The sequence below is a fragment of the Sturnus vulgaris genome, chromosome Z, assembly GCF_052056855.1.
Source record: "Sturnus vulgaris isolate bStuVul1 chromosome Z, bStuVul1.hap1, whole genome shotgun sequence".
Lineage (NCBI taxonomy): Eukaryota > Metazoa > Chordata > Aves > Passeriformes > Sturnidae > Sturnus > Sturnus vulgaris.
In genome coordinates, this window is record NC_142283.1 from 27782630 (window position 1) to 27805027 (window position 22398).

The following is a 22398-nucleotide window of genomic DNA, read 5'->3' on the forward strand; positions in this document are numbered from 1 at the left end:
TATAGCTGAATTTTTAATTGCTGAAGATATATTAACTACCAACTGTATGCATCTTTTGGTGCCCAGTGAATATACAATGTATTATTTAATCTTAATCCTTTCTTAATCTCTTAGTTGCATAGGTAAATTTTCAATTTTTAAATAGACTAGTTAGTGCAGAAGTAAGACATCTGATTAGTCAAGGCTTATGGGTGCTGTCATTTCTATTTGGTTTCCTTTTCTATTTTCCGGTATGGGAACTTTGTGAAAAATTGTATTTTGGGAGTTTTTAGCGTAGAGTCTTAACAATTTTATAGGAAAATAGGGAACTCAAAAGAAAATAGGTGACACATGAAAGCCTTTGCTGTTATTTAGCATAACCATACCTTCATATCTTTCAAACAATGTCATGCAACATTTGAGCAGTTAGGCCATGCCAGCATCTCATATTCACCTACCTTACAGCAGAGAGCAGTATATTAGCATCCAGAGTGATTCATCTGGCAGAACAAAAGGGATAAGGGAGCAGAATGACTGACTGAGGGAAAAAAGTGTGCACAGAGTTGTTTGCAGACTTGCAAAATAAGGACTGGCATAAGAAGAGATGATGGTGTTGAAAACACAGTTGGGACACCGCTAAAGAAGATGCTCAGTTAACTCAGAACCTGATGTAAAAGGAAAGTTCCAAACCCTCATGTGGGCTGGATGGGGAAATGTCAATCGCAGACAGCCCCCCTAAAAAGAAAAAAAATGTACGTAAAAGACAGTCTTACAGGGAAGTAAATGTCATCTGTATATCTTCATATTTACTTCTGTACACATGTCATCACAGAATAACCTGCCTACGTGACCAAGGAAAACCAGTTGATGTAATCTTTTAGGACTTCAGCAAAGCTTTTGATACTGCCTCTGGGAGTATCCTTCAGGACAAAATGTTTGGCTTGCAGCTGAATAGCCATATTATGCAATGGGTGAGCAATTGGCTCATGAATCAGGCATAAAAGATTATGGTGAATAGGGTGACAACAGGCTGGTGTCCAGTCACAAGTGGGGCTCCATGGGGCTCCATCCTTAGCTCATTCTCTTCAACATAGTCATTAACAACTTGGATGCAGAACCTGAAAGTAGGTCTAGAGATGACACTAGATTGGGAGATGCTGTTGTCTTCCTTAACAGTAGAGAAGCCCAGCAGAGAGACTTCAACAAGTGGGAGAGATGGTCAGTCACCAGTTGTATGAAGCTTAACAAGGTCAGGTGCTGGATTCTGCATCTGTGATGGGGCAGCCCTGGATGTGTGCATGGGCCAGGGAGAGGGAGCCTGGAGAGCAGTGCTGTGGAAAGGGACCGAGGGTCCTGGTCAATGCAAAGTTGAGTATGAGTCAGTAATGTCCCTTGACAGGAAAGAGCGCAAACCAGGCCCAGCATCAAGAGAGAGGTGATTGTCCCACGCTGCTCTGCACTTGACTGGGCCTCACCTTGAATAATATGCGCCCTTTTGGGCACCACAATATAAGAAAGACATGGTGGAGAGTATCCAGCAGAGGGTTATGAAGATGCTACAGGGTTTGTAAGGAAAGCCTTATAAGGAGCAGCTGAGGTCACTTAGTTTATTCAGCTTGGAGAAGAGGAAATTGAGGGGACTTCTCATTGCAATTTTAAATATCCTCATGAGGAGAAACAGAGGAACAGGTGCTGATCTCTGTGGTGACCACTGACCAGACTCAAGGAAGTGGCATGAAGCTCAGTCAGGAGATGTTTAGTTTACACATCAGGAAAAAGTTTTTCCAAAGGATGCTTGGGCACTGGAACAGGCTGCTCAGAGAAGTGATTACTTCACCAAGTCTGTCTGAGTTCATGGAGTGTTCAGAGAGTACTTTCAGGTACATGGTGTGACTCTTTGGGTGTCTTTTGCAGGGCCAAGAGTTGGACTTCAATGAGTCTGGTGGGTCTTTGGCAACTCAAGAGAATCTATGATTCTGTGATTCAGTGGTATTCTTTAGATGCTTTGCCTACACAATTAGTTCCAAATGCAGGAGTAAAAAAATATCACAAATTATAGTATTCTAAAACAGAAAAACATTTAAAATTCAGTTCACAATTAAACATAGTTAAACTTACTCTAGGTTAGTTAGGGTTGTGGGAGAGCTGTATTTCCTGAATACGCAGGTTTTACCATGTTGTTTAGCCCAATTCCCATAATTCTGAGTATATCTTGTTGGAATGCAGCTCTGTCTCCTGGTGTCTAGTATTCATAAAATGGGAGATTAATTGAATCAAGCTACATTTTCTACAGTCATCTGTGGAACTCATCTGAAGAGCAAAGAGAGAGAAATAATAAACTCAAAACCTAGCATTTCAGTATTTATGGTGTTTTAAGTATAAAAAGTTACATGATTGTTTAGAGATTCAAAACGTGGCAGATCAGAAGAGATACCTTGCAACAGTGAGTACTGATTATACTGTATAGTTCCAGAGTTAATTTCAGATTCCTCATTGCTTGTTCATGTTAGCATGTAACGGCTGTAGAGAGTGTTATTCTTAAATATTCTTAAATGCATTTCATAATTTATACAGCATAGTATTTTTACTGTGGGTGTAGTGCACATGTTTACATTTTGGTGTAAGTTAGTCTGTGAAGATGTAATTTAATATTTCATTTCTTAGTGAGATGTGTAATTCGGCTCAGATCCCTTCCCTTGTATAATTCATTTTTGAAGCAGAGCTTTCAGTTGTGGCAAAGGCATGTCTTTTATAATTTTTTTAAAGAAACAATGTAGCACCAGTATTTGTGATTAGCAGAAGTTCTCTTTCTATCCTCCCCTCAAAGACTAATTCATACAAATGTAAGAAAAGGGCTTGGAGTCTTTCCCTAAAGACATCTGCTGGGAAATAAACGATACCAAAGGATTTTGGTGGCCTCTATGGAGGCCATGGTCACCAGAAACTAGTTCACAGGATGATTAATTTCTAAGGGATAATCTCCTCTTTACATTTCTGTCAGTGTTTTATGTAAAGGGATTACCTGTTTTGGTAGTATATAATTGCTTTTGTTCCCAGAACCACTGCAGCTAGAAAGTAATGCTATATTTTGGTAAAGAAACACATTAACCTTCTGCCTGTTTCTGATACCAGCTGTTGAAAGCCTGTTGGAACAGTAAAATAATGTAAGAAAAAAATAAAAAAAAATTAAATAAGGGCATTGTACTAAATGAGCATTTTCAGTAGTTTTAAAAATATCTGATCGGATGTCAAAGTGAAATAATTTCTACATTTCAGAAATCACATAAATTAAATTAACTTGAGTGAAAGGTACATGAGAGGCAACAGGATTTTGTATTTTTCTCTGCTAAACATTTTCTCTTTTAATTGTTACTGTTCTGTAATTACTTTTATACCACAGAGGATCTATACCTTATTTATCTATGACTCCTATATCTGTCAGAAGGTTTTTGAGAAAATATTGAATAATGTTGAACTGAGATTTTTTAGACGCTGAGTAGCTCTTAAAACTAATATCCAGAGAAGGGGAATCTGTTACTAAATTATGTTCATCTGCAGAAGCATGAACAACATCGAGACTCACTAGTTATATCTTTTTAACAAGTTAAACAATAAAGAATTATTTTCTGACACCTATTCTGGTGTCTGTTACAATGATGCAAACGTTGCGTAATAAGAAGGGAGTAGCAGCCTGAAACGATGTGTGATAGAGGTTATTGGCTCAGAAATAAACGTCTAAAACTTGAGCCAAGATCAACAGTAGAATTTGTAAAGAAGAGGACAATATATGTGATATTAAGAAGTATAGTTACTTCAGATGCGGGTGTAAGCATATCAGTCGAGGTGAGGTGCAGCAGTTATCTCAGCAGCTTGTGTGAACAGGGCATGTAGGAGGGCACACCTCCCAGCTCCTCAGGTGACTCAGCTGATGCTTTCTGCCCGCCCAAGTAGAACAGGCCCAACAGTGGATTCTATACAGTTGAAACCTGTGGCTAGAATAAGCATAGTGACCCAGAGAGCTCCCTCAGAAGCATGCAGCTGTGCAGATCTCCATCTGCAGGGAGTGTTAAAGCCTAGCATGAGTACCAGAGGGCAGAGAGAGACAACAGCTGCATGTGGTATGACCAGGTGGATGATCCTTTATTGGATGTGCCAGGGGGGAGCTTTGCTACAAGGATGAGGAAAGGGCTGAGGTACTTAATGCCTTCTTTTCATCAGTCTTTAACATAAAGACATGTAATCCTCAGGACAACCAGTCCCCTGGACTGATACAGAGGAGCAGGGAGCAAAACAGACGCCCTGCAATGCAGGAGGAAGTAGTGATATGCTGTGGACACTCACAAGTCTGTGGGGATGGATGGGATTCACCAAAGGGTCCTGAGAGATCTACCAGGAGAGCTTGTCAAGCTATTCTTTGTCATTTGTCATAAGCTCTGGTTAACTGAGGGGGTCACAGACAGCTAGGGGTTGGCCAGCATGACTATAGAAAGAGTTGGAAGTATGATTCAGGGAACTACAGGCCTGTCGACCTGACCTCAATGCCAAGGAAGTTTATGGAACAGATTATATTGACTGCAGTCACATCCCACATACAGGGCAACCAGGGGATCAGGCCCAGCCAGCGTGGGTTTAGAAAATGCAGGTCCTGTTTGGCCAGCTTGATCTCCTTCTGTGACCAAGTGACCTGCCTGGTGGATGATAGAAAGGCTGTGGATGTTGTGTACCTGGACTTCAGCAGAGCCTTTGATGCTGTCTCCCACAGCATTCTCCTGGAGAAGCTGGCAGCCCTTGGCTTGGGCAAGTGCACTTTTCACTGGGTTAAGAGCTGGCTGGAAGGCTGGGTCCAGAGCATGGGGCTGAATGGTGCTGCAGCTGGTGGTCAGTCACTGCTGGGAATCCCCAAGGCTCAGTAGTGGGGCCAGTCCTGCTTAATGTCTTTATTGGTGGTGTGGATGAGGGGATTGAGTGTACCCTCAGTGAGTTTGCAGACAGCACTAAGCTGAGCCGAGTGTTGATCTGCTGGAGTGTAGGCAGGCTCTGTAGAGTGATCTGGAGAGGCCAGGCCAAGGGGCTCAGGCTTGGGCTGTGAGGTTCAATAAGGCCAGTGCTGTTTCCTGCACTTGGATCATGTCAGCCCCATGTAGTACTACAGGCTGGAGGAAGAGTGGCTGCAGAGTGGCCCAGGAGAAAAGGACCAGGGGGTGCTGATTGCCAGCTGCCTGAACACGAGCCAGAGTGTGCCCAGGTGGCCAAGAAGGCCAATGGCATCCTGGTCTTCATCAGAAATAGTGTGGCCAGCAGGACCAGGGCAATGATTGTCCCTCTGTGCAGGGGTGATGCCCCAGCTCAAGTCCTGTGTTCAGTTCTGCATCCTCCACTTCAAGAAGGACATTGAGGTGTGGGAATGTGTGTCCAAGAAAGGCAACAGAGCTGGTGAAGGGTGTAGAGAGGTTGTTTAGCCTGGGGAAAAGGAGGCTCGTGGGAGACCTTATCACTCTCTTCAATGCTACAGCTATCTGCACCTGAAAGGAGGGTGTAGTGAGATGGGGTTGTTCTCTATGGGGTTGGTCTCATCTCTTAGTTAGTGACAGGACAGAGCAAATGGCCTCAAGCTGTGTCAGGGAAGGTTAATTTTGGACATCAAGGAAGAATTTCTTCACTGAAAGGGTTGTTAAATTTTGGAATGGGCTACTCAGGGAAGTTGTAGAGTAACCTCCCTGGAAATGTTCAGGAAACAACTGAATGTGGCACTTGGTGCTATGGTTTAGTTGACATGGGGATGTTCAGTCGAAGGTTGGACTTAATGGTCCTGGAGCTCTTTTCCAACCTTAATGTTTTTTGATTCTATAAGCAAGCTAAGTTTCAGTGATGTTTGTCAAGAGCTATCTTTTCTACTTCTGTGATCTTCAGAGTATTCAGTTTTAGAATATTACTTACTACATTGCTTTCCGAAGCTGAAATAGGCCCGTAGGTTGAAAAGCTATTGACTGCAAACTGCTCTGTGATTACAGACAGGACACGGGTAATTTTTGCAGTAGCCAAGTGGTTATTCTACCACCTCACATCATTGCTGTGGGCAGGGAAAGAGTGTCTTTTCCAGTTGAGGGTAGTGTGGAGGTGGCTCATGCATACTGCTATGTGATGAGCATTTTTGCGTGTGAATCATTTCTTGTACACCTCATTATTAATATTGTTGCTGTTACTGTTAGTTTCTTCATTACTTACTGTTTCCAGTATAGTGTTCTCACACTAACACATAATCCTTAACTTTTGTGCCTTCAATGCTCCTCCCCATATCACCGCAGGGGGAAGGGTGAGTGAGTGAATGACACCTGGTTTGAAGTGATTCAGTGGGAATGCTAAATTAAGGAGCAGCAGTCCTAAACCACAACAACCTTATTTGGCACCCAGCATAAGGTCAAGGGGTTCAAATAACAACGCATCTGGCCAGAGTGGGTTTGAAACAAATTGGTCTAAGCATTTGTTTTATTAGGTACAGAAGTACTGCTCACACTGTGATCTGTTCAGGTGTGTGTGGTACCTAACCCTGTATATACTTCAGTGTGCGTACTGTGTATCCACTGCAGTGCTCTTTTTTCAGAACAGAGAAGAGGATCAGGATGGCTTTGTTGCTGTAGTGTGTGATACCAGTTCACGACATGATAACATTAAGGGCAAGGAAATGATTTGGGATGTGTACACAGTGTTCCTCTTCTACCCTGGCCTCGGGTGCGACCTCTGGGAATTCTTTAGTTATCATACCCAGTCTGTAAGGGAAACAGGGAAGGATGATTTTCCCCACCTTTTCACTCCCTTTTACTCCTTCACACCTGTTACAACAGTTTTTGAGAATTTTGAATTTCCTTTGGATGTTTAGGAAGTCATATTTATGCTACTAGGTCTGCCAGGTCTCCTCAGTGTGGTTTTTATCATGGTTAGAGTCAAGAAAGAGATTTTTAAGAACATAATCTGCACCAAAGGTATGTAAGTCATAAGTGGCATGGAGTGTGTGAGAAAATAGGCTAGCATTTGGAGGTCTGTTCTGCTCCAATGGTTTTGAAGTTCACTTCTGAACATCTGCAGGATTCTGATGAAATGGCAGAATATTTGAAAGAAAAATGCTGTGGCAGTCCCAGAGAGGCAAGCAGTTACACAACATGCTGGGCTTTGGCTCCTATTTATTGGCTACTGCTTGATACTAGACACCTCAGGAGTAAGAGGAGGAAATCAGACCAACAGCCACTATGGCCATTCAAACTGGAGCTGAACTGCAGGAACAGCCCATGCCGAAGAGACAGGGTCAGGGATAATCACCAATCCCTATCCCTGGGTGAGCTGCAGGGTGTGCAAGAAGATTTCAGCTGCCAGTCTGACCTGGATGCTCCAAGGCTGCAAAATCACGGTCCACAATATGAAACTAGATGATAATGAGGCCAGGAGCTGGGATCTCTGTCCCAGGATGTGGGAATTGACAAGGGGATTGGGATTGGGAAGCTCTCAGCCTTTGGACATGACTCCTGTCAAGTGTGAAAGAAAGGTACTCTCTCAAGGAAGATCTAGTAGTGCACCCAGGCAGGTGGGACACCGTGGAGAAAGGTACCCAGTGCCTGAGAGAACTGGCTGTGCAGGAGGTAATCTCTATGGATTCAAATAATGTGCAGTCCCCCATAGATCTGGATGGGGTCCAGTGTGCACAATCCATGTGGCAGAAGTTTGTGTGGAGCACATGATCATCCCACGCCACCTCATTGGCATGGATGTCCACGAAAGCAGGAGAACAGACAAAGTGCTTTAGGTGATTACCTAGCTACAGCAATATGATGATCATCTTTTTTTCCTCCCTGCTGACCTGCATCTTGTCTGTGGAAAGATTGTCCAAGACTGTGGATAGACTCAAAAGACTTCAGCAGATTAGAAAGGAAATGTCCTATGCCCCTCCAGGATGGAGCAGAGTCTCTGCTATTGGGAGCAGGTCTGCTCAAGCAGAGCCATCTGCTCAAGAGAGAGAGTACAAAGTACAAGGTAACCTGTGGATTTTGCTGTGTGACCACAGAAAGGATGTGAGGAAGTGGGATGGAAAACCCAGCTCTGTGCTGGCAGCATAGGTACATGAGTTGATAGAACAAATATCAGAGGAAACTCAAGGATAAATGCAGCTCCAGTTTCAAGTGAGCAAGTCCTCAGGCAGAACAGAAGGCTTGATGTTACTTCTAATCTTCTTGAAAGGATCTCCTTCATATTTACAAGTTCGTATTTACAAGAAATAGCGATGAGTATCATGACCAGAGCTAGAGAGGCTGTGCTTCCAGCCGGGTGGAGGAAAGGGACAATCAGATCCAATCAGATCAGGGACTGTGTGGATCCAATGGCTTGGCAGATCAGACCCACAAGAACCTAAGTCTTTAGCTGACACAGGTGCACAGTGTACCTTGTCATCAAGGTGTGTGGGGGCAGAATCCATTTCTATTTCTGAGGTGACAGGGGGAACTGGACAGCTGACTGTACTGGCAGAAATGAATGGCAGAAACACGCCATTGTGACTGGCCCAGAGGCCCTGTGCATCCTTGGCAGAGGTTACCTCAGGAGAGGGTATTTCAGGGATCCAAAAGGTCATCATTGGACTTTTGGAATAGCTGATTGTATTGGGTTTGCATGACCTGCTTTTGGAAGTGGAGGCTGTAGGGGGTGGATTCTGTAAGAAGCTGCTAGAAGCTTCCTCAGTATCTGGCAGAGCTGATCTTTGTCAGATCCAAATATCGACGTGCTGCTGGCCAAGGCTGGGTCAGTTAGAAATAGTGGTAAGGCCTCAGTGATAACATTTAAGAAGAAGAAGAAAAGAAGAAGAAACAGAAAAGAAGTATGTGCAGTTTTTATTGCAGCCAGAGAAGAATGGAGTGAGAATCTGTGAGAGGAGCAATTCTGCTGACACCAAGATTAGTGGAGGAGAGGAGGTGCTCCAGATGCTTGAGCTGAGCTGTGTGAGATGCAGCCTGTGGTGAAGGCCATGGTAAAGCAGCTGTGCCCCTGCACCCTTGGGGGTGCAGAGATCCACCTGCAGCCCATGCAGAAGACCCACACTGGACCAGTGGATGCCCAGAAGAGGCCGTTTCCCTGTGGGAGGCCTGTGCTGGAGGAGGGATTTGCAGACCTGTGAGGAGAGAGGAGCCCATGATGGAGCAGATTTCCAGTTAGGACTTGTGACCCCATGGGAGGCCCATGCTGGAGCAGGCTGTCCTTGGAGAACTGAGCAAATGTGCAAGAGTAACCCACTTTGCAGCAGTCTGGGGAGGACTGTTGCTTGTGGAATAGACTCACCTCTGAGAAATTTGTGGAGAGCTGTCTCCTGTGGGAGGGACGGACTTTGGAAATAGTGGAAGGACTCCTCTCCCTGAGCAGAGAGAGAAGCAACGTGTAATGGACCATAAACCCCATTCCTTGTCTCCCCTGAGCCACTGGGGGGCAGAGCTGGGATGGAGGTAGGAGTACAAGAAAGGTGTTTTTGAAGATCTTATTCTACTTAGTATCCTGCTCTGATTTTTTAGTAATAAATTCAATTAATATCTCTAATTTGAGCCTGTTTTGCCCATGATGGCGTTTGGTGAATGATCTCCCCTGGTCCTTGACTCATGAATCCTTTGTTATATTTTCTCTCCCCTCTCTAGCTGCAATGGGGAGTGATAGTGATAGAGAGGCTTTGGTGTGTGCCTGGCATCCAGTCAGTGTCAGTCAATCACACTGCTGTAGAGACAGAGGACGTTAAGTAGCTGAAAAAGTCTTTCAGAGGACCCTTCTGCTGTGGGACTGCTGAGGGTTGAGGAGTAACAGGTAATGGTCACTACCACAACAGTGCAGTGTTGGCAATATCACACCAACCAGGACTCCATGACCCCCACCCATGAGGTGCTTCATGAATTGCAGCACCAAGGAGCAGTCAGCGAGACTCTCTTACCCTTTAGAGCCCTACATGGCCAAATCTAAGTCCGGTGGAGAGTGGAGACAGACATAATTGTGGTCTGAAGGAAGTCACACCACCACCGAGTGCTGCTGTGCTGTGTGTGCTGGAGTCCAAGGCAGCAAAGTGCTGCCATCATTAATATTGCTTAATGTGTTTTTCTACATTCCTTTAACAGCAGAGTGTCCACAACAATTTGCTTTTACCTGGAGGGTATCTGGTACACCTGCAATCAACTGCCGCAGGGCTGGAAACAGAGCCCTACTATTTGCCTTGGACTTATCCAGACTGCACTGGAATAGAGGGTAAATACTACTGAATGAGAGAAATGGCCAGTGTTCTACCTCTACACTGACTTGTGGATGGTAGCAAATGCCCTGTGGGGATGGTTAAACCAATGGAAAAATGAGGTGAATCCCTTTTCCTCTCTGGTCCTCTGGCTAGCTCTGGACCAGAGAGGAGTGGGAAATCCGCATAGACAAAGGCAAAAAAACAAAGAAGGCTCTTTTTTTCCATGGGAAGATGATCCACAGTTTATTATGTCTCGCATATGGTGAAAGGACAGCGAGAGAGAAGATGGCGGGCACTTTTAAACTCAGGGAAAGGGGAGGAACAAACCCACGACCAATGGGACACCGCCGATGGGGAGGGGCTAAGGGAGGGCTGAACCAACTTGATAAGCTCTGGGGGGATACAGAGCAAACCATTTTCTCATATAAAAACATAACATAACCATGAACAGTGCAACTTACGAACAAACAGTGCAATACAGCATCTCCCCCTTTTTTGTTTAATAAAGTTAAAAGAAAGGCATTGGACTTATTCCAATTCAAAATATGGATTTGTCCACCACTTATGATTTGCGGCCAAGTTAGACTGTTTTGGGTGTGTCAACTCTATGTGGTTGACTTCTGAGGTAGTAGAAATTAGACCATTAATTGCTTTGGAAATTAAGCAACGTAGGATTCTGAATGCCACCACTATAAGTAAAAGAACAACAAAAAAATGACAAAATTCTTTTAACTATTGAAGTCCACCACCCCATAAGTCCCCAGCTTTTGAACACTAAACCAATCCTCAGATTCTTGCTTCACTTGTCCGAGCAAGCTTTTCATGTCTCGGAGGGCTGCATGGATGTTGGGAGCTTTTGAGGTCAGGTTCAAGCAGCATAGTCCTTCAAATTCCTGGCATTTGTGTCCATGCAGCAGCAGGAGGAAGTCTATAGATGCACGATTTTGGAGTGTGGCCTGCCTGGTAATTTACTCATAATCCCTACCAGGCAGGTAGACATAGGGTCTCTTGCTGCTGCAGTGGGCAGGTGGAGCATCTGTGCCAGGGTCACCCAGATGTTTTGGCATTACTGAGGGACGCTGGGGCTCAGTGCAAACAGGATGACAGCTTGGGTCACGAGGTTGGGTGGGAGGTAGTTTTTTTCTAAAAAACAAACACAAACATTTTAAAGCATATTAAAAGTCGGGGTGGCTGCTGGAATGAAACCAGACCTCAGGAAGGTTTTTCTCTCCTTATGGCGGTGTCTTCTTTTTGAAGCAACTGTTACTTGCTTCTCATCCCTTTCTGCTCTAGCTGGATTTTTGGGGACGAAAAGTTTTACCCACTTTTGGAGTATGCAACATGGGCCTGAGGGGATGGATATGCATGCGTAGCCATGCCCTCAGGTAACAAGTTCATAAGGGCCCTTGGTCTCCCAAGTTTCTGGGTCCTTAATTAGGACTGGTGGACGCTGGGACCACTTAAACTGATCACTGCTGTTAAAGTGACGTACCACTAGAGGACTCGTATTTTCAAATGAATAATTTAGAAAATTAATGGTAAACATGACTTTCCAGAGCTTTTGTTGTAGCGACAGCCACACTGTTGAACTGCTCTGTCTAGCCAGGACTTGCTTCAGCAACTGGTGGACATGCTCAACCACACCTTGGCCTGTGGGGGAGTGGGGGGATGCCAGTTTTATGTTCCACTCCCCACTGCTGGACAAACTCTAAGAATTCCTTGGATGTATACGCTGGGCCGTTATTGGTCTTGATTTCCCTAGGGATCCCCAGCACCGAAAAGGCTTGCACTAAGTGTTGTTTGGCATGCACAGCCCTTTCTCCTGAGTGAGCAGAGGCATAAACCACACCTGAATATGTGTCAATGCTCACATGCACATACTTGAGGCGACCAAAACTGGGAGTGTGTGTTACATCTGTCTGCCACACTTTGCAGCTCCCAAGGCCGTGGGAGTTAACCCCAACACCCAGCGATGGCATGGCCTGGAGCTGGCAACTGGGACAGGTAGTCACAGTGGCCCGGGCCTGACTCCATGTTAGTTGGAACTGATGGATCAGACCTTGCACATTCTGATGGTATTGCTGGTGACTCAGCTTCGCCTGGTGGAAGATGTCTGGGAGATGTCTTTTTGGCTGCGGCAGCAAGGGAGTCTGCTTTACAATTCCCTTCTGTGATTTCACCTGGCAAATCGGTATGTGACCTTACATACATCACATAGAACAGATGCTCTCTATGTGAAAGTAAATAAATTCGTTTTGAGAGCAACCTGAAGAGATGCTCGTTCTCGATGTCTTTGAGAACTGCCTCTCCACCCTGGACACTACCCCCACCACGTAGGCTGAGTTGGTTACCAAATTAATTGGTTGCGAGAACTTCTCAAAAGTTCAGTGACCTGGGGCGATCCCTCCACACACTCAACATGAGCTTCCCAATGCTGAATCTGGGGATTTCTCCAAGTCATCACTGACTTGTGGGATGCCCTGGATGCATCTGTGAACACTGTGAGAGTTCTGAGGGGCCTATGACTCCTTTTCGCATGAGGAATGAGGTGGAATTCCTCATTAAACAGTTTATGTGACAAGGCATGGACTGATATTTGTCCACTATAGCTGTCCAGAGATAACTGGAGATTGGCATTGCTCTGGAGCAGGTGCTCTAAAATCTCTTTGGTCAACTTCTTAGGAGAGTTCTTTTCCTCCTTAGAAAGTTTGACTGGGAGGTGAATACACACAGTCACAACCAGCCAGCTCACACAGTCTTACCTGGGCTTTCCTGATCAGCTGAGCCATCATCTCTTGTGGCTTGGTGATGGTCTTGGATCGTTGATGGGAAAGGAAAACCCACTCTATGATTAAGAGTGGATCTTTCTGCCCTTCGACCCATTGGAATATTAAACCATGGAAGTGTGGCAGCTTTCCCAGGGCAATGAATTTGAAAGGCAGCTCAGACTGATAACGGTGAGCCTGCCTCTCAGCCAAAGCCTTCTGTGCCTTTTGGATTGTAGCTTTTGCCCTGGGAGAGACCAGTTCTCTCTCCCCTTTCAGTTAATTGAGGAGGGGACCTAGATCCTCATTGGTCAGGCCTAACCAGGGCCTGACCCATTTCAAAGACTCACTGAGGAAATGGCGATCTGCTAGGGTTTTGGGATCACAAACAATTTCAAATTTCTGCAGAACAACGGTCCATGGAATGATCTCCAAAGCCAGGTACTTCCAAGATGGCATCCTTTGGACTTTGTCTTCCTGCAGTTGGAATCCAGCAGAGGTTAAAACTTTAACCACTAGGTCAAGTGTGTGTTGGAGTATAGAGTCATCGGGGTGCACACAAGAACATCATCCAAGTAGTGGAGGATGAAGGCCTCCCTTTTTTTGGGTGCGCACCAGGGACAGCAATGAGGCCACGTACCACTGGCAGATGGAGGGACTGCACTTCATGCCCTGCGGCGATACTTTCCAGTGGTAGCGCTGCATTGGAGCTTCTCAATTGATGGTAGGAACTGAGAAGGCAAACTGCAGGGAATCTTCTGGGTGTAGGGGAATTTGGAAGAAATAGTCCTTGATGTCCAGGACAGCCAATTGCCAATTTCAGAGAAGCATTTCTGGGGAAAGTATCCCAGGTTGGAGTGACCCCATGTCCTCAATTACTTTGTTTATTTCCTGGAGATCATGGAGGAGCTGCCACTTATCCTTCCCTGGCTTTTAAATAATGAAGACTGGGAAATTCCAAGGGATGGTTGTCTCTTCTATGTGGCCTTTGGCTAATTGTTCCTCCACAAGCTCCTCGAGCGCCATAAGCTTTTTGTTACTTGATGGCCACTGATCTACCCATCTTGGAATGTCATCCAGCCATGTTAACTTGTGGGTAGGGCGCTCCACAGTGGCCGCCTCTAAGAATCCTGTGGAGTCTTAGGGATAACTAATTTGACCCCCCACTGGGACATGGTGTATCTCCCCCACAGGGGGCACTTGTAGTCAGTGACAAATGGAGGGACACTGGCCAATTTTCCAACCAGCCCTTCAATTTGCATGGTGCTTTTTGAGTTCTTTGCCAGTTTGGTCTCTCCTACACTTTGGAATTTGCCAGCCACGGGTTGCAGCTCCCAATGTGATGTCCACACCCTCTCAGGTATGATCGTCACATCTGCTCCCATGTTAAGCAACCCTTCCATGTGGAGATGGTCTGACCCATGGATTAGGTTGCATGCCATGGAGGGTTTGTCCTCGCCAACCACTTCTGCCCAGTAGACTTCAGGTACTTTTTCATCTACTGGGACCTCCGCTGGAATGGTAATGGCCTGGGCAAGGATTTGCCCCTTGGCCAAATAGAAGGGTGGCTGAGAACAGCGCACCAGAGGAATGAGGTGAATTATGCCTCCCTTGATGGTCATGGGAGCCACCTCAATCTCCCAGGGGTGTGTGTGCAGTATCTCCAATAACAAAATACTCATTGCTGTCCAGTCCCATATGGTTTATTGTCCTGTCCTGTGAGTTGTCCAGCAGGTCCACTGCAATAATTGTCCAACTGGTAGACCTGAAAAGAAAAGCTTTGGTAGTAACGGGCCTGAAATGCCTGTGAGACTGCCAAACTTTTTAAAGTAAACATTTGTTATTTTGATTTTCAAGCTCTCTTGTTTCCTGCTTCCCTTCTTCCCCCTTTTTTGTTAAGGGAGAAGCTTTCCCCACTGTGGAAACTGCTTTATTTATATAAAGGCACAGGGCGGGCCCATGCGACGGTCTTAGGTTTTTTGTTTTTCTGATTTTTCTTCCTGTGCTGCTGGCTTTGAGGACAGTCTCTGGCAAAGTGTCCTGCCTTTCTACACTGGAAGCAGATGACATGTGGAAGCTGCTCTGGTGACATAGATTGTCTCTTCACTCCTGATGTTACAGCTGCTGCTGTCTTTGGGTTTGCCAGTCCAAGCCTTTTCTCTGGTGCACAGAAGAGTTCCACTTTCTTAGCACAGGTTTCGATCATCTGTGCTAGTGTAGGGGGAGGATCGATAGGCAGACCTAGGATTACCCTACGGCAGGCTTCATTGGCATTTTCTCTGAGCCATTTCCTTAGTAAGTTCTGCCTGTGTGACTGGATCATCTACTTGTCTTTCCACCTGTGCACAAAGGTGATCCAAAAACTGCAAGAAGCTTTCTGAGGAATATTGTTTAATATTAATATAGCTACCTTTAGTTTCAACTGTTGGTAATTGGTTAAAAACCTTTTCTGCCACCCCACAGATTTTATGTAGAATGAATTTGGGTAACACCGATCTTGGTCCTCAGGGTTAGCCCACTCCCCCTCACCGCATAGATGTTCATAGGTGGTCATTCCCATCTGCATCTATTGCACCCTGGGTGCTTTGCTTAAGTTCCCCCAGGAATCCTTTCAGAGATCTCTTCCAAGTGTTTTCCCACAGGTCAAATTCTGAAGGGGTTAGGAGACGCTGAAAGAGATCTTGGAGGTTGACTGGAACTAATTCACGGGATGTTACGGTAGCTTTCAACATTGCCTTAAAGATTCCACTACCTTAGCCAAACTCCCTTTGGGTCTTAGATATTTCCTTTTTGTTTTGGTAGGAGAAAGGCTGATAGCTTCTAATTCCATTTCTCCTACCAGTATATATGATGGGGCAGCTGAGGCTATGGCTTCCTCTACCTGGCTTTGATCCCCAGGATACCTCCCCCCGCGGTCTCCCCCCCTGCCCCCACCACCGCAGGGGCCAGAAAGGGACCCTCCATTCCTGCAGGAATGGGGAGGTGGCTCCACCCCCCCTGCACTGGGATTAGGAAAGGGTCTATCACCCCCCCTGCACTGGAGATGGAAGGCAGGGCCCCCACCCCCCCCACTGTGGAGACCGAGAGGCAGGGCATTGCCCCCTCCGCCCCTGCCCCCTGCGGGAACCAGGAGGGGCACCACCTCTCCCATCCTGGTGGCAATCAGGAGGGAGACCAACCCCCTGCAATGTGAGAATCGGGAGGTGCTCCGCCCCCCTCACCCCTTGTGGGAACCAGGAGGCAGGGCACTGCACCCCCTGCCCCTGCTTCTGTGGCAACCTGGAGGCGGGGTGTGGAAAACTGGAACATGAGAGGGAGTGGAGCCACCTGGGAGGGAGGGGCAACTGTGGGAACCGGTATTGCAACACATGGGGGCGGGATTGCAGGATGACGTCATGCAGGGCAGGAACATGGAGGAGGGAGGGGGAGTGTCCAAAGGGAGGAAGGGGTTATGGGAGGGGAAGGGGTTGGGGGCAGGGACGAGTGGGTAAAAGGGATTGTGGGAAGAAGAAAGGTAAGATGGAGGATCAGCCACATGGCCAGTGCCATTTTTGACTCCTGCCACACAGTTGGCGCCATTTTGGACCCCTGCCATGTGGTTGCTGACACGTGGGTAGGGGGGGTTCATCTTTACGCTGAAGCCAAGATGTGGGATCTGGGTTAGAGGGGTGGAGGGAAGGTACTCTGTTAGTCTGTGCACAACTGCCAGAGCCAGGGTGCTGGGCAAGAGGTGAGGGGCCAGGTAAGTTGTAGGTGTTCCAGGTTCCCTGCATTTCTCAGGGTGCCCCACACGTCTCGTCCAGCTCAGGGACTGAGGGCTTGGGAGGAGGGTTAGGGGAAACTGGTGTTCTTTGTTGTGGCTTTCCCTTTATTTCCCTTTTTATCAATACTTTTCGAATTAAAATGAACAAAGGAAAAATTTCAATATTGTTTTGTCTCCCTGCTCCATTTTGAGAGTTAAAAAGTTTCCAGTTTCGTTCCAGGAAGAGATAGAATCTATATTTTGCAGGGTATCTTTAGGGAAATGAAGAGATAACCAGCACACAAATCTCTTTAACTGTTTCCTAGAGATGGTAACATTCCCACTATTTAAAAGATCCTGAATTTGGGAATATATGCTCCTGTGTTGCCTAGAAAGTTGAGAGCCCATTTTGATGTTAAAAACAAACTACACAAACTGGCTTACCATTCTTTGCAGGGCATGGACGTGTCCGCCACCTCCCCTCCCTCCCCACCACATGGGGGAGAAACTACATTAGCAAGCGTGCAAGTTTTAACTGGCAACTAGCAAAACATGGGCTGCTGCTGTGGCTGCTTGCGCTCTGGTGCTGCCGCTTGTAGGCGCACTGCTGCAGCTTGCTGCTACTGCTGCCGGCAGCTCCCGGCACTGGCTGCGCCGCATGCCAAGTTGCCTGTGCTGATCCATGCCACTCTGCTGACCTCCCCACAGGACCTGTGTGGGTGCTCTGCCGCCCATGCCAGCCCCTCCGCACGCACCACTGCAGGAGCTGCTTACAACTGTTCCTGGTGCCATGGCACTGCGCATCCTGTGTGCCCACTGCGCTGAAACCTGCCGTGCTGCGCTAACTCCAGCCCCACACCACTCCAAACTTGCAGTGTTCCAGCCCCACGCCGCTCTGAACTCGCACCACTTTTGTCCCTCTGGCAGGAACCCACTCCCTCTGCAACCGGGGGGCTGTTTCGGGGTCCCCGCTACCACTCGCAAAGGATACTCAGCCCTTCCTGGGGTCCTCGGCACTGCTGAGTCTTTGCAAAGAAAGTCCCTGTCTAGACCGACCTGCCTCTGGGCCCAGGCAAGCTACTGGTCTCGTCCCTGTCAGTCGCTGCGGAAAAAGCAGCTCCTTGCTGCCAGGGTAGCTGTACGATCCAAAGGAATCCAGCAGAATCTAGCCATTCTCCTGGACCTCTAACCTTATGGGAAGCCTCACATTCGGAATGCCAGCTGAGGAAAATCCCTTTTCCTGTCCGGTCCTCTGGCTAGCTCTGGACCAGAGAGGAGTGGGAAATCTGCATAGACAAAGGCAAAAAGCCAAAGAAGGCTCTTTTCTGCCCGGGATGATGATTCACAGTTTATTGTGTCATGCATATGGCAAAAGGAGAAAGAGAGCTAGAGAGAAGATGGCGGGCACTTTTAAACTCTGGGAAAGGGGAGAGGAGGAACAGCCCTGCGACCAATGGGACGCCGCCGATGGGGAGGGGCTAAGGAAGGGCTGAACCAACTTGACAAGCTCTGGGGGGATACAGAGCAAACCATTTTTTCAGTTCAATATAAAAACATAACAGTGCAATATAGAACTATGAACAGTGCAACTTACGAAACAAACAGTGCAATACAACAGAAGAAGACCAATTGGCAGCACAGAAGTAAACCCATCTGGGCTGATGAATGGTGGCCCATGTACAGGAGCTGGCTGTAAAAGTACATCATATAGATGTACATGCACCCACGAGTTGGGCTGCTGGAAAACATCACAACAACGGACAGGTGGATTGAGCTGTTGAGATTAAAGTGTGTGTCTTGGGTGGACCTGGACTGGCAGCATAAGGATGAATTGTATCCAGTCAGTGGGCTCAGGACACATCAGGTTATCAGAGAAGAGATGCAACACAAGAAGAGATGCTTGTGATAGAGGGGCGCACTCTTGATGGACACTATTTTCCAGGCTATTCATAAATGAAACGTGCACTCCATTTAAGCAAGCAGGTGGGTAAAGCCCCTGTAGTGTGGTGGATGATGGTCGAAATATAAATATGGGCTGATTTGGCAGGTTAATTACATCGCACTCCCACAAACCTGCCAAAGCAGGCCCTGAGTGCTGAGGGTGGTGTAAAGAACCACTGGATGGCTGGAGATTTACCCTGTGCCTCACATCACTGCCTGGAACACCATCTCAAAAAGCAAGTCCTGTGACAACATGGCACCCCAGAAAGAATTGAGTGTTATAACAGGACTGATTTGAAAAATAGCCTCATAGACCTCATGGCCAGAGAGCATGGTATTGAGTGTGTATCATATTCCCTGCCATGCACCAGCCTCTGGGAAAATTGAATGATAAAATGGACTGTTAAAACCACTTAGAAAGCAATGGTTGGACCTTCATATGTTGAGCTCTGCATTACCAAGCAAAGGCCACTTGGTTAGTTAACACTAGAGGGAGGCTCCATGAATCGACCTGGCCCTACCCAATCAAATCTCATACCAAAGAGGGGGATGAAGTTCCTTTGGTGCATATTAGGGAATATGTTAGGGAAGACAGTCTGGATTAGTCCTCCTTTAAGCAAAGGCAAACCTATCTGTGGGACTGTTTTTGCTCAAGGACCTGGGTGCACTTGTTGCATAATGCAGTTGGATGGGGAAGCACAATGTATACATGAAGGAGATTTGATTTTTAGGTGAGAGCACTGTGTAATGTTTCGTTGTATAATATTAGCAGCTGAATGACCCTGCCACTGTGTGCCGTAACCATGGACAGTGAGTATGGACTGCTCCAGATACACCAGTCATGAGCTTGTGACGCAGCTTGCAACCACCCAACAGCACACCAACCTTCCTGCCCTGGAGGACATCCAGAGCAGATAGAACTCACAGTCGTGGACTCAATGAACTCAACAGATATCTTGGAGGGATGGCAGTTGATGATGGAACTGATACCTGTGCTTGTGTATATGTACTGTATGTGCATTGTTGGAAGGATTGTAGGATTTGGGCATAAATTATATGGTGCATAATAAGGGGCGTCCTCGTTCTTTTCAGGACAGGGTTATTTGTAGTGGCAGCCAGGATGGATTATGGCTAGCACCTGGAGTTATTCTCTACCACCTCACATCATCACCAGGGGCATGGGGAGGGCATTTCTTCTGGTTGTGGGGAATGTGGCAGCCATTTGTTCAGGGCAGGTTTATGTGGTGAGCTTTTCCATGTGTGAATCAATCACCTTTCTTGTTCAACTTTTGTGTATTTAGTGTAACATTGTTCCTGTTATATTTCTGATCTCATTGCTGTTTCCAGTAAATTGTCCTTTTTTCAACCTATAAGCTTTACCTTTTATGATTCTTCTCTCCCTTCTGCCTCAAGGAGTAGGGGAGGAGAAATGGGGAGTAAGCGAATCAGTGCATGATTTGGAGTGTTTTCAGTAGTGATTCCTAAATCACAGCAACATGATAAAAATAGATTGTATTTATTTTACTTATGAAGTGTCTTTTTCTTAAGGCGAGGCAAACAGATGCTTAGCAGTGCTTTTGAAGGTGAAAACCATAGCTGAATAGGAGACTGTGTTGTGCTGTAGAATCTGAGTGATGCATTGTGCATTAGGCAGCATCACATCAAGCTTTACAAGCTGAGTAATGGCAGCAAAAAAGTAAACATTTCATTAAAAAGATTAAATAGGAAAAAAAGGGAATTTCATGGCTAGTAAAATGTTTCACATGACCCTGTGTAGTGCTACTAATAGCAGTAATAATAGTATTTGGGAAAAACCCAAAATCCATTACATTTATGCTATGAAACAAACTTTTGAGAATGTGACAATAAACTTGGGCCAATTTAAGAGGTATCTCTTTGGAGAGCTTCTGTATTTCATTTTTATAAAATGGACGTCTTTCATGCTCTCAGCTTTAAATTGAGTAGTAATGAAAGAAAATAGAGCGTGTGGGAATGAAGGGACTGAAATGCAGCCTATCTTTTAAAAGCTGTGGTCACAGACTTTTTTTGTAATTCTTTTAAAATATAATAGTTTCATTGGAAGGCTATTTCCTGTTAAAATTCCAGCAACTATGTCTGATTTACCGAATGACAAGAACTTAAAGGTCTTGAAATTTCTGTCTTTTAAATACCTTAAAGTGTATTGTGTTACAATGGAGGATTTTTCCAATAAACAAGAAGAGAAAAGTCCTTTAGAAGCAGCTAGTAGGTATTTGTAAGGTTTTTAGTTGAAAATAGTATACTTTTAGTTCTTTACCAGTGTGCCAAAAGATAAGTTCTTTCAGAACAGTCCCTATAAATCTGTGCCGTTTTAGACACTAATGATGAGCAAGATAGGCATGTTGTAGCAGATGCTTTTACGAGCATAGTTCTGTGAGGGACTTGGGGACGGATTTTATAAAGTATTGCCTCTTCTTTCTGAGTTTCTAAGTGCCACAAAATGAGAAAACTCGAATATTATGCCTGCATAGTACTTCTTATGGCCGCAATTAGAAAGACAGTTCTGCACAGGATGCATTGTTAGTCTCATATATATCTTATGTTCTTGTTCTGCAGTAAAAAGAAACAATGCCATTCAGTCTTTCTGGGCAAAGTAATTGTTGGTCTTAGACATTTTCTCATACCTCTATGCAGAATTTACTCAATACTTATAACCCTCATCTGGAGCAGTGGAAAAGAAATTAGATACTATAGTCTGTTTCAATATCATTTTATTAATTGTACACTTTCTTGGCTAAGAAGTTTATAAGAAAATATTGAGTAAGTATTTCTAATTAGGCTTTTAAGAATCTCTTTCCTATGCATTAATGATTATTTTGGTCTACTGATTGGTAATTATTGTTTTAATTGAAAATTACTTTAAAGCATCCATCATTCATAAAGTATAACAGTTTGACAATAAGACTGATCGATGTAGTCTTCATTGGTGACCATGCCAGAGTAATTTTTTCCTATGTTTGTATGTAGCAAAGTTGATTAGTAAATTATTTTTGTAAGGCCTTATAACATATATAAAGAAGACAGCATTGCACCAAATTTTACAAAACCCCCAAATTAATAGGAGTGCAGGCACAAAAAAAAAAAAAGAAAAGAAAAGAAAAAAAAAGGGTTGAGAAGCAGTATCTTGAATTTTAAAAACCAGAAAAGGAAAACAAAATAATTGCACTTGTATACAGACACACTTATGTGTTGTCACACTTCTGGTTTTAGTAACCATATAGATTATTATACACTGTGGCATTCCGGGTGCAGGATAACCAGCTGAGAGCTGAAGATGATATAGGACTGTTTCTCTCAAGAGCTACTCTGAAAATGGCCATTTCTTCTATACTGAAGATTATTAAATCACATTATCCTTTATTCCTTTCTTCTGACCTAACTACTGAGGAGTTTCCTTGTAACTCCAGATGTCATGTTCCTCTTTTGAAGTCACTGCCTTTGACCAATAGTGTTTGATATAGTTTATGTAAATGAGAATCCTTTCCTTGTGTTTGAACATTTTTTTACCAGTCCCAGGTAGCAGCAAATCTTAAAAAGCAATGCTGATTCCCTTTCTATTCTCAGCATTTCACTTTCTGTGGCTTGAAGAATTGGGGAGCAACAGTAGGGGGAACTCACAGATTGTACTTATAAATTCTGGTATGTACATACGCCTACAACAGGCCTAACTACAAAGTTTGAGAAAACTA

At 45.3% G+C, this 22398-nt stretch overlaps 1 protein-coding gene across 6 annotated transcripts in view; it reads left to right on the forward strand.

The window, feature by feature from the left end:
- Window positions 1-22398, forward strand: part of KIAA0825 (KIAA0825 ortholog) — a 243702-nt gene that overhangs the window by 12787 nt on the left and 208517 nt on the right. The window lies entirely within an intron of this gene.